We start from the raw sequence: 13,418 nt of genomic DNA, 5'->3' as shown, positions 1-13,418 counted from the left end.
TTAAATGACAGAGCTTGACAGAGAGTAGAGACTAAAATGTTGGCTGTTACAAATATTACCACTTATTTGTCGAGCAATTTAGAAAAAGCTAATTTGTTTCTCAGCTTCACTTTGCTACTATATATCAAGACTTATTATAGTAGTGGTAATATTTACATAAATAATATAAAGTAGCTAAGACAGTGCGGTTTTGATGTAGGGAAAGACAAAGAAATGAGTGTGATAGAAATGATAGCCTGTCAAATTGCTGTTTCTTTGTTTATCAGATGTAGTAGCTACTTATGTTTAGGGATCATTATACTGATGAAAAACAAATTTGAACTGCTCTGGAGGTGAATTTTTTCCTCCTTTTGATAGCTTAGCAGAGAGCTGACTCAGCTGGACTGACCCAGTTTGCTAAAAGATAGCAAGACCCTTGACTAGTGTCAACACTCCAGGCTGGCAAGCCCTTTCTAAGGCATCTGTGTCTTCAGATTTTGGTTTTGAGTATGCATAACCACTAGTGTCATTTCTTGGTCCAGAGATCCCTTAGAAAATATTTTTGGTACTCGGATAAACTAAACATTCTAATATCTAGTTCTAACTAGTTATAGGACCAGTAAGTACTATGCTATGCTATGCTATGCTATGCTATGCTATGCTATGCTATGCTATGCTATGCTATGCTATGCTATACTTATGTACCCTAATATGGAAGCTGGACTTGTTCTCTCTTGGGTTATCTGCTATCATGTGTCTAGCTTGCTGACCTGGGCCAACCCCTCTCTCTTGAATCTTGGCCATTGTGTGATGACAGCCTATGCTTGACCTATGCTGCAGAATAATGACAGTGTAAGGCATATGTTCTTTTGATTCTCTCCTTCTATATTTTTTATTTTTTCTCTAGTAAATTCTATATTATATTTGTATTATGTGGCACTACTGCTGTATATCCATGACCCTTTTGCATGACACATAGCAAAAATATGTATCTTTAAATCATACTCTGAGCTGCAAAGTGTTCTCACTGTAAGTGGCATGATGACCTGAGACCAACCTCTGGTGAATAGTCACACTGAAAGAAATTATGGGCAGAGTGTCCCATATTTCACTATTTAAATTATTTATCTCTCTCCCCCTCTACCTCCCCTCTCTTTTCTTTTCACTAATTGTACTTGATTCATGTAAGTTAAAGGGATATATGATTGAACTGTTCACTTTATTTTATGAGAGTTTTTGATGATTGCAGGGGAAGGACAACCCACCCTACACTTGGAAAGAAGTCTACAAGAGGTAAGTGGTGTCCTCTCCCTGGAAGCCTAGGGGACGGCCCTGGTGATGGTGCTCACCAGCAGAGTGCAGCTGTGGACAGTGTAGTGACAGGTTCACAAATCTCCAAGTCAAGGACACCTTTTGGAAAAGTCCTGAATTGGGCAGGAGTGTCCCTGCTATGCTCAGGCATGGCCTTAGAGCAGTTCAGGGGAAGCGGCTTTGACACAATTTTGCTGGTGAATCTATTCAGGCAACAACTGGATGCATCACCCATGCTGCAGGCAGCAGGAGATCTTAGTGGCGTTCTTCCAACAGCCACTGCAGCTCCAGGAAAACTCGATAGGACCTAGTCTATGCTTCCTTCCATGCTACATCACCAATCCTGCTTCTACACTGGCCCTCTTGCTGCTTTCTAAACACACCAAATATGCTCCTGCCTCATGGCCTTTAGAATGATCATTTCATCTACCTGAAAAACTCTTGCCATAGATATCTGTATGTTTTGCTCCCTCAAGTTACTTTTCTACTTGACAAGTACCCTTGTTAGAGTTTCCATCCCTGACTATTCTTTTCAAAATAGCTTATGTTCTCTGTTTCCCCCCAACTCTCCTTGATTGTTTTGCATTGTGGTTTTCTATTTTCTGTAGTTTCATTAGAATGCAAGCTTTGGGAAAGAAGGCCCGTACTTTTATTCTCTAATAAATGGCCTGCACTTAGATAAATGTTTATCACATAATAAGTGCTCAGTAAATATTAGCTGAATGAATAAATGCTTGTGTTATAATCAATTCACACAATCTCTCTGATTGACACTAGCGCCTTTATATGTCAGAAAGGAGATCTATTACTTTAAGACATGTGCCGGAAAGATTTACTCTGTTAGTTTATTTTCACACAGCTATAAAGACATACTCGAGACTGAGAATTTATAAAGGAAAGAGATTTAGTGAACTCACAGTTCCACATGGCTGGGGAGGCCTCAGGCAACTTACAATCATGATGGAAGAAGAACATCTTACATGGAAGCAGGTGAGAGAGAGTATGTGTGAGCACAGGAAAAACTACCATTTATAAAACCATCAGACCTCATGAGAATTCACTCACTATCACGAGAACTGCATGGGGGAAACCATAATCTAATCACTTCCTTCCCAGGACATGTGCGGATTACAGTTCAATATGACATTTGAATCGGGACAAAAAGCCTAACCATATCATGTACTTTTGAAATCTGCTGAAGAAACTCTACCAGGGAGGTGATAAAGGTTACCTCTAATTTTTAATTTTATGAGACAAATCAGTAGGGAATACTACTACTTTATTTTTTAGTCTACTTAATTTATTTATAAAGTCTTAGACCTAGTGAGCTTTTCTAACAATATAGCACACTCCAGTCTCTAAATCAACATGAAGGCTTTTGTTTAGGTTTTAACACCATTGTGCTATGTTTTACTCATTATTGTGTGGTTATTCTCTGGATGCTATAACCCCCCCAGTCCTCATTTCTACTCCCCAATCATCTTTCATTCTTTTCATGGCAAAATTTATGTTTATCTTGCCTAATTTTTGTACTTTGGTGACCCCACTGGATTGCTAGTTTTCATGGGGTTCAAGGACTCCACCAATCAGTATCTTGTAATACTTTAATGACCACATGGAATGCTAGCCATTCTTCCAGATTGTGAGAGTCGATATTAAATGGAACTCAATCTAAGCCTCATTCTTTTGACTCACTGGATACCTCTTTCACATACCCAGTTTGTTTCTCTTTGTCATTATTTCACATTTATATTCCTTTCACCCATTTTCCATTTCTGTGAATGTGTGTACAGGACAATTTTACTTCAATTTTAGAGCAGGATTTCATGAGATCCAATTAAGTATTTTTCTAATGCTCAAATATATAATGTCTACTACAGGATTCTTCTTATGCTCTAATTTTGTAATGAAACTGAAGGGAAATCGATCAGGTTTCTCTGGCATGAGTTGGTTGTTATAAGCTGATGCTGTTTATTACTTATTCTGTGTTCCTTTGGATTTTACAGAAATATTTTTCAGTATGCTTCCACTATTTTGATTACTAAACCCTGATCACATGGTTTGTTTTTTCAGGAAATCAATAAAAGGCTTGATTTTTTTTTCACATTTCTTTGTTCTATCTTATTTTTTCATTTTAAAATAACATTAATGTGAAATGTTTAAGGTGTTTTCCTGACAAATGTATGCACATTTACACTATTACTTATAAAGTAGAAAGTTTCCCAAATAATTGTATGCATAAAAATACAATATTACATAGGCAGGCCCTTAGAAGATAATACTCTGTCCTATAAAGTGGACTATAGTTTTAGATTTGGAAATGTATTAGTTTCATCATGAAGAAAGGACAGCGTCAGTCAGTGTTTAGTTTTTTTAGCTGCTATAATAAAAAGGCACACACTGGTGGTTTAAGATAGCATTCTTTCATAGTTTTGGAAGCCCTATATCCAAAATCAAAATGTTAGTAGGGCTATGCTTTCTCTGAAACCTGTAAGGGAGAATCTTTCCTTGCCTCTTCCTAGTTTTTCGTGCTTGGCAGCAACCTTGACACTCCTTGCGTTGCAGCTGCACCACCCCAGTCTTTGCCTCTGTCATTGCATGATGTTCTCTCTGTCTCTCCTCTGTGTCTGTCTAAATACGCTTCCCCTTTCTCTTACAAAGAAACTGTAATAACCTACCCTGGGCTAGCATCACTGACTCTTAGCTGTAAACTCCCACCTGGCTTCCCCTTCCCTACCACAGCCCCTTTGAGTGCATAACTGGGTCATGCTGCACTTAGAAGTGTTAAAGCTACTGTTCCTAACACTTGTAACCATTGTAACCACATCCTGCTTGGCATACCTGCCCCCTATCCCCCGCTATTAAGAAAATAATTTCCCTTTAATTATTGTGTAGAAGGAGCCTGAACACCCCCCTTCTTGGTAACACCTGTGCCCGCAGCCCCTTCCTCCAACCTGCTTTTCTGCTTTTGTAAAACTCCAATTCAGCTAGGCTCCCCCGCCCCTACCTACATTAAGGTATAAAAAATAATCGAGCCCCTTTCTCGGGCCGAGAAAATTTTGAGGGTTAGTTGTCTCTCAGTCGCTGGCTAATTAAAAAAGTACTCTTAATTTGGAACTCAGAGCGTGGCGTGTTCCTTCTAACTCGCTCAATTAACAACGTTTGGAGGACCCAGGTGGAGATATTCGCCACCAGGTGCAGAGCGGGCTATTCCCGGCTTCCCCGCAGGAGGAGGCGGACCATAGGGGAGGCTCCCCCTGAGATGTTCCCAGGCCCCATAGACCACCCTTTGCCGGAGGAGAGCGGATTGACTCCCGGCACCCTCCACCAAATTATTCTTCAGGGTCCTGGTCCTGCTCCGCGGAAAAGGTAAGTCAGGCCTGATTTGGTTATTCCTTTAAGTTACAGGGATCATCCAATTACTGGGACGCCGCAATTAACTACAGTAATTCCTGTAACCTCGGGCTCTGGGTGCCCCAGAGTCCCTGGTCCTGGTTCTGGTTTTTGGCTGGTTTTGGACTCTGGAAGAGTCCCTGGTTCTGGTTCTGGTTTTTGGCTGGTTTTGGACTCTGGAAGAGTCCCTGGTCCTGGTTCTGGTTTTTGGCTGGTGTTGGCATCTGGAAGAGTCCTGGTTCTGGTTTTAAACTCTGGAAGAGTCTTGGTTCTGATTTTAAACTCTGGAAGAGTCCCTGGATCTGGTTTTAAACTCTGAAAGAGTGCTGGTTCTTGTTTTAAACTCTGGAAGAGTCCTGGTTCTGGTTTTAAACTCTGGAAGAGTCCCTGGTTCTGGTTTTCGGACTCTGCGTGTCCCAGAGTCCCTGGTTCCTGGTTCTGTCTTTACACTCTGGGGGTCTAAAAAATAAACTTCAGTCTGTTAACTTTTACCTCTGTCCAGAAAAACAACCCAATACTAGCTGCCAGCAAGTTAATCAACTTTCCTACCCTTACTAAACTTGTGTAACCTTGGCTACTTACTTTAACTTGCAATCCACTTACCATAACTGTTCATAACCCTAGCTTAACTCATTGGTACTGCAGTATAACATGGAAATTAAAAAATAAACTGGCCAAAAATTGTTAACTGCCTAAAGGCTAAACCTCCATACTATATTGAACTACAAGTTAAAGCCCCTTTCAACATTGGGCCTCTTGCTTGCCAGACACTCCCCTGTTCCCTTGCACTGAGACATGTGGAAGAAAACATCTCCTACTTCATCAGCAACAGGTATAAACTGTGTGATTCTCCTTTTCATGCTACTTGTAACCAGTCTCTACTTATTTCCCTAAACGCCTGTCTCCTACGAGGCACCTAACAATACCTGGCTGGCCTGTACCTCAGGCCTCCCCGCTGCACCAATAGGACTAAACCTAAAACTCTTCTGTGCAAGGTGGTTCATGTGCTTCCCCACTTCTATGTGTACCGCAGACCAGAAAAACAACTTCTCATTACTCCCTGGAAACGACATTTCAGAACCCGCTAAGCTGTCCCCCCCTTGTGCCCCTTCTGGCTGGCCTTAGTGTAGCTGGGTCAGCAGCTGTCGGCACTGCTGCCCTCTTCCGGGACTCAACTAACTCCCTGTCTCAACAAGAAAATGCCTGTTTAAAAAATCTTCAGTCTACCACAAATATGTTACATACTCAGGTAAAATCCCTAGCTAAAGTTGCTTTCCAAAACCGCCAAGGCTTAAATCTAGTATTCCTCTCCCAGGAAGGTTTATGTGTAGCACTGGAAAAAAACTGTTTTTATACTAACAACTCTGGTGTCATAAAAAAACGCCCTCCAAAAGGTCCAGAATAATTTAAATAAACACCAACAAAAACAAAATGCCTCATGGTTCCAGAGCATCTTTAAAGCCCATGGTTAACTACCTTAGTAACTAAGCTAGTGGAACCTCTTCTTCCCCTCTCCTTCTCCTGTTAGGCTTAATCTTTAAACTCTGTTAAACTGGCTCCTTAACTTTCATAATTCAACACATACATTCTGTTAAACTCATGTATCTCAGGAGCCACTATAACCCCCTTATAACTAAGAGGTCAGTGCTTTAACTCCCCAAAAACACAAGTGGGGAATGTAATAACCTACCCTGGGCTAGCATCACTGACTCCAGCTTAGCTGTAAATTCCAACCTGGCTTCCCCTCCCTACCACGGCCCTTCTGAGTGCATAACTGGGTCATGCTGCACTTAGAAGCATTGAAGCTACTGTTCCTAACACTTGTAACCATTGTAACCGCATCCTGCTTGGCATAGGCACTCCCCTGCTATTGTAAGAAAAAAATTCCCTTTAATTATTATGTAGAAGGAGGCTAAGCACCCCCCTTCTTGGTAACATCTGTGATGGGCAGCCTCTTCCTCTAACCTGCTTTTCTGCTTGTGTAAAATTCTGCTTCAGCTAGCCTCCCCCTCCTCTACCTAAATCAAGGGAAAAAAAAATAATCAAGCCCCTTCCTCTGGGCCGAGAAAATTTTGAGTGTTTTAGTTGTCTCTTGGTCACTGGCTAATTAAAAAAGGACTCTTATTTTGGAACTCAGAGCATGGCGTGTTCCTTCCAACTCGCTGGGTTACAACAAAACCAGTTGTTGGATTTAGGAACCACCATATCCAGCATGCCCTCATCAAAAGTTGGTTACATCTGTAAAGACCCTATTTACAAATAAGGTCACACTCTCGGGTATCAGGGATTAGAAGAAGTCAAACATCTATTTTGGGAGGATACAGTTCCACTTCTATAGCCAAGTTCCCAAGTCTCTGAATCTTTAGCCAGCCATTGCAATGAAAATACAGCAAGAGGATGATAAGGACCGTTGTTGTTGACTCCTGTTTGCTCTCCAACTCTTGTGACTCAGAAAGGCCTAGATTAGAGGCAAGCTCTGCAACTTGTCCACTTTTACTTTTTTCTTTTAATTGAGTTCCAACCTGGTTCTAAAAGAGACTAAGAGTCAAAATCCAAAAAGGCAATATATTTCCCAAATGGTAATGGCAGAGACAGAAATATAAAGGGAATGAATTCCTCAAAAGAACTGCATACCAAATCAAGATCTCTCGGTACCTATGCTTTCCCTGCTGTAAGCTCCGCTTCCACTGTGGCTAATTAAAAGATGGATCTTTATCAGCTGATTAGATGAATGAAATGAGCTCTCTGTAGAGGTTGAATGCCTCAAATATTCCTCAAAGGAAATAATTTTGTCTTAATTATTTTGTAACTTAAAAGATTGCTTAAATCTGTGATGTGCTGGCAAGGTGGCTCTATTTTTTTTTTTTAAGCCCTGATTTATAGCATTTATCAAGTCACATGGTGTGAATAAATATTCCCACCATGGTCAATCTCATGATGCCAATGGTTGAACAACTGGCTTGAAAAACCACTGAAAATTTTACAATAAGATCTTTAGAGCCAGCGTGAGTTGGTTCCAGCATTCCACTGAATCAGTTCATCAATTTGCTGCATGACAATTCAGAAGAGCCTGCAATGTCATGGAAACCATAGATGGAAATATGGTCATGTTATGGTTTGGAATCTGGAACATATGTAAAAGAGAGCATTCACCATCACAAAAATGTTAAATAATTTTTGTCGAAAGTTAATTAAATCAACAAAATGGTAGCACATGTAAAATCATCAGCTATTTCAAAACTTGTAATCCTTAATGTTAGTGAAGATACACTAATGTGAGGTGTGCTTACACATGACTGGTGGATGCTTAAATTCATATAAACTTAATGAAAATAATTAACTTTTAAGAAACGACAAATTTTATGTTTTTATGTTGTAAATTTTTGTTATAATACTTCTAGAGTAATTTTTTCTTTGTTGAAAAAAGATATCAAGCTTTCTAAGGTACTTAAGTCCCTTCTAACTATCTCTCTGGCTTCATCCTCTTCCTTTTCCCTCTCGTATACACTCCAACCATACTGCCCTTTCTGCCATTTCTCAGACATAGACAAGTAACTTCCCTACTTTGGGCTTGCCATTTTCTCTTCTGCCATTTCTTCCTGCCAATAGTTGCGTGGCCACCTTCCTCATTTAATTCGGGTCTTATCAAATAATGACTTTTAGACAGATAACTCTGACAAAAACAGTACTGCCTCTATCATACATACACCTGCATTATCTATAGGCAAAATATCTAGAACTAGAATTTCTGGGTTAAACAACATATATTTAAAATATCAGTAGATATTTCCAAATTTCCCTCAGAGTTATATGGCACTGCTACCTTATAGGAGCATGAAAATGAAAATTTAAAAAGTTAAATGGATTTGTATTCTTTGACTACCAAAAATTATAAAATCCTGTTTCTGATTTGTAAAAGAAAAATGATTTATAAATAAATCTGGATAGATATTTAAAATTCTTGATGAAAAATATAGGCAATTCAAACCAAAAGCCAACCTCAGGCTTGATGAAGAAATATGAGTAGAATTTCTATCTATATTAAGAACAAGACAAAGATGCTTCCCAAAGACATAAGTGTTGAATGGTTCAAGGCTTTGGAGAAGGTTGATGGATGAGGCATAAGACAATGAGTCGGGTAATCAGGGTCAACAGGGCATTCCCGATACAGATGTGCAGTTGTGTACTGCACAAGGGTACACATATAAGAGAATACATTCACATGATAAACATGACAGATTTGTGTATTTAATATGAAATATTTTTGGTGATAGTGGGAAATCAGATAGTCCTAAGAAAATCAGGATATCATGTCAAGTTTATTAGAGATGAAAAGAAACTGTCTTGAGGAAGAATGCCTTATTCTAATCTTCTCAAAAGTAGAAATGGGCAAGTTTTGGCTCTAAAAGACAGCATCAAACATGGCCCGACTCAGGCCACCCATTTTATTAGGAGCTGAGCGGAGCCAAGCTAGCAACTAACCATCTGTTGTCAATAGGGTGATCTCTGTATGTGGCCTGGACTGATGTGCCCCAAGATCAGTTTCCTCACTGTAGTCTGGTGAGGATCCTCTATTGGCAGTTGTCAATTGACAGCTAAAGATTATCTGGCAGAAGTGAGGCCTGACCAACCTCTGAGATTTCTTGAGACCTATGACTTGCCTACCCAGAGCTTACACAAACCTCTTTAGAGGGTGGGATTCTTGACTTGAAAGATGGTGGTATTGGAAGAAAACCTCCCAGGACTTGTTTTCAGGTGAGACAGATGGTCACATACCAATGTGATAATATTGTTTGATAAAATCAAGGAATTATAAACGCGTGGTAACCAGGAATAGACTTCTCTACAACAAATCCAGGCTCTTCAAAAAAAAAATTTTTTTTAGAAATAGAAGAAACTAAAATAACTCTATGTGATGATCAAAATAATAGAAATGAAAATTGGGTCAGATTGGAATAAAGATGAACATAATTACTGCAACACACAAATTCCCTGTTTTTAAGCAAAAATGGCCTTTATTATCCAAATCTCCACGTCTCTCTTGCATATCAACTATCTATACGACAAATGCCCGGTTGACACCATACTGGGGTAAGGTGTCACCACAGGGAAGGAGAGGTGCCCCTGGAACTCTGAACTTCCGGATATGTGGACTCCATTCCACAGGGGAAAAAAAATCTTTCTTAGTTTTTTGGATTGTTCCCAGAACAGACCAATTCCCTCATTTATTTAGTGCTTTAGAAAGCATTTCTTCACCTAAAAATATTATAAGTGATATTAGCCCTGTTTATAGAGCCCTTTTAAACCACATCACATTTGTAGTATTTATTTGCTATTCCCATTTAATGTTTTCATCTAACTTTAGAAAGTATTTTATTTTTAAATGCATTTAGAAAAATATGTAAAAGAATGATAAAACGATTTAAAGGCATAATCTTGAAATTGAAAATAAAAGAAGTTATGACTTGAGAGATTATGAGTCAAGTGCTAAAAAAGATTTTAGTTTTTTGTTTTACTCTCCATTTTACAAGTATTAGTAGGTACCATGTATATAAAGAATTTTGTAAGATATAAAATGTAGACAAGAAACGGGAGATGTGGCTCAAAATTGATGAGAAGCTCATTGTTCAATAAGGAGATGAGACATGCTTACATGCAAATAACAAGAGAGTCAGGGGTTAAATAACAGAGCACCAACAGGTTACCCGTGCCACAGTAAGTCTACAAGCACAGCCTGCCATATTACAAAATAATTCAAAGTCAATGGAAATGTAGAAAATATTTCTTGGAGCAGAATTTGAGCTATATTTTAGACTAGGAAGTATTCTTTCAATTCATTAAGCAACATGAGCAGTGACTTTTAGACTGAAAATAAGCATGAACTCCATTTCCAAAACAACCAACTCAAATGAAACGATGATTCATGTTGTACAGAAAGTTTGGATAGTTAGGAGGAGGAGGATGGAGGGAGTATTGGAGATACCAGATTGTGGGATGACTTAAAACATGGCCATAGACACTCATCTTAACTCTGCACACAATGGGAAATTATTGCCACTTGTATCAGTCAGGCTTCTCCAGAGAAACAAAACCAATAGGGCACACACACACACACACACACACACACACACACACTCACCCACCCATACACTGCATAATGATGTTTTGGTCAATGATGAACCACACATAAAACCTTTGTCTCATAAAGTTATAATATATCTTTACTGTACCTTTTCTACATTTAGATACATAAAAACATTTATCATTGTGTGTTAATTACCTACAATATTTAGTACAATAACATGCTGTACAGGTTTTTAGCTTAGGAAAAATAGGCTATAATCATATTGCCTAGACTTGTAGTAGACCTATCCCATCTAGGTTTGCGTAAGAACATTCTATGGTGTTTGCACAATGACAAAATTGCCTAACAACACATTTCTCAGAACATATCCTTATCATTAAGGGATGCATATCTGTATATACATATGTGAAATTTATTATAAGGAATTGGATTAAATGATTACCAGCTAGAAGTCTCATGATTTGCTATCTGGACAGTGGAAACCCAGGAAAACTAGTGGTATATATTCCATTCCAAGTCCAAAGGCCTAAGAACCAGAAGCACTGATGGCTTAAGTTTTAATCTAAAAGGAGAAGGCCAATGTCTCAGCTCAAGTAGTGGGGTAGAGGAAGCTAATTCAACCTTTCTCTGCCTTTTTGTTCTATTCAGGTCCTCAGCAGATTGGATGAGGTCCACCTGCGTTGCAGAGGGCCATCTGCTTTACTTAGACTACCAATTCAAATGTCAATCTTTCCTGTAAACACTCAGACACACTCAGAAACAATGTTTCACCAGCATGAATGGCCCAGTCAAGTTGCCACAAAAAATGAGCCATCACAATTGTAGACTAGCAGAGTGAAAAGATAAATGAAAACAATGACTTCCCTTTAGGTAAATTTGACTTGTGGTAGTGAGTTAAGCGGTTAGAGACCAGAAGGCAAGAAGCCATTAGACCCGCTAACATGCGCTTATATAAATATAGAAGTGAAGTCGTAAAGCCTGGAGAGAAGTAATGACAGAAAAGTCAAGGGTATATTTTTAGGAGTAGTCTCAAAGCATTCAGTGATTTACTTGGAAATGAAGAGGTAAGGCCAAAGTTTTATGCCTGAATGGAGCATTAGCAAAAATGAGAATTTTTTTGAGGGAAATATCTGGTTTCAGAGGATGATGATTTGGGCTGATTTTGCACACTGAATTACTCATGCAGATTTAGGCAACTGAAGATATAGATGTAGAGCTCGGGTCTGAAGTCATCATTGAGTGTTATGCCACAGTGAGCATAAGCAGTAAAGGGCCTTTGGCCTCCCAGATGACCCAAAATTATATGAAGTCTGATCAGTAGCTAGAAGCGTTTTTATGTATGGAGTAGTCAAATAGAAAAGTTTTAATACACCTTAGAGCCTATAGTTCTCAGAGCATAATGGAACCAAGGAGAAAGGATCATAAAACAGAGCATTGCAGAAGTAAAAATGGAGAAACAGAAGATGATGGAGGGTCAAGAGAAAGGCAGCTCCTAAGGCAAACCTTGCTGGAGGAGGAGGTGGTGGTAGTTCAGGGACTTCTAATAGGGGCTGGAAGTGGAACAACCCAGAGGAGCGGGGAGAGCAGTGAGAAGAACAAATAGACCTGAGGTGGAAGAGGAGGCTGGAAAAACATTGTTTTTTGAAGGTGATGAAGTTGCTGATCACTTTTGTAATGAAAATAAAGTAATACAAAATAACATCTAATGTTAAGTGTTTATAATTCTTAGCTATTATTATTAGTGATAATGTTTTGTTTCTTTTTTTAAGTTCTGGGATATATGTGCAGAATATACAGGTTTGTTACATAGATATACATGTGCCATGGTGGTTTGCTGCACCTATCAACCTGTCATCTACATTTTAAGCCCTGCATGCATCAGACATTTGTCTTAATGCTCTCATTCCCCTTTCCTCCTACCCACCGACAGGCCCTGGTGTGTGATATTCCCCTCCCTGTGTCCATGTGTTCTCATTGTTCAGCTCTTACTTATGAGTGAAAACATAAGTGGTGTTTAGTTTTCTGTTCCTGTGGTTAGTTTGCTGAGGATGATGTTTTCCAGCTTCATCCGTGTTCCTGCAAAGGACATGAACTCATTCTTTTTTATGGTTACCCAATATTCTATGTTGTATATGTGCCACATTTTTTTTTATCCAATCTATCATTGATGGGCATTTGGGCTGGTTCCAAGTCTTTGCTATTGTGAATAGTGCTTCAATAAACATACGTATGCATGTGTCTTTACAGTAGAATGATTTGTAATCCTTTGGGTATATACCCAGTAATGGGATTGCTGGGTCAAATGGTATTTCTGGTTCTAGATGCTTGAGGAATCACCACAGTGTCTTCCACAATGGTTGAACTAATTTACACTCCCACCAACAATGTAAAAGCATTCCCTTTTCTCCACAGCCTTGCCAACATCTGTTGTTTCCTGACTTTTTAATAATTGCCATTCTAACTGGCTTGAGATGGCATCTCCTTGTGGTTTTGATTTGCATTTCTCTAATGGCCAGTGATGATAAACTATTTTATATGTTTGTTGGCCACATAAATGTCTTCTTTTGAGAAGCGTCTGTTCATATTCTTCACCCACTTTTTGATGGGGTTGTTAGTTTTTTTTCTTGAAAATTTGTTTAAGTTCCTTGTA

Source organism: Cebus imitator, unplaced genomic scaffold (genome assembly GCF_001604975.1).
Source record: "Cebus imitator isolate Cc_AM_T3 unplaced genomic scaffold, Cebus_imitator-1.0 Scaffold109, whole genome shotgun sequence".
Classification (NCBI taxonomy): domain Eukaryota; kingdom Metazoa; phylum Chordata; class Mammalia; order Primates; family Cebidae; genus Cebus; species Cebus imitator.
This window is presented reverse-complemented; position numbering follows the sequence as displayed.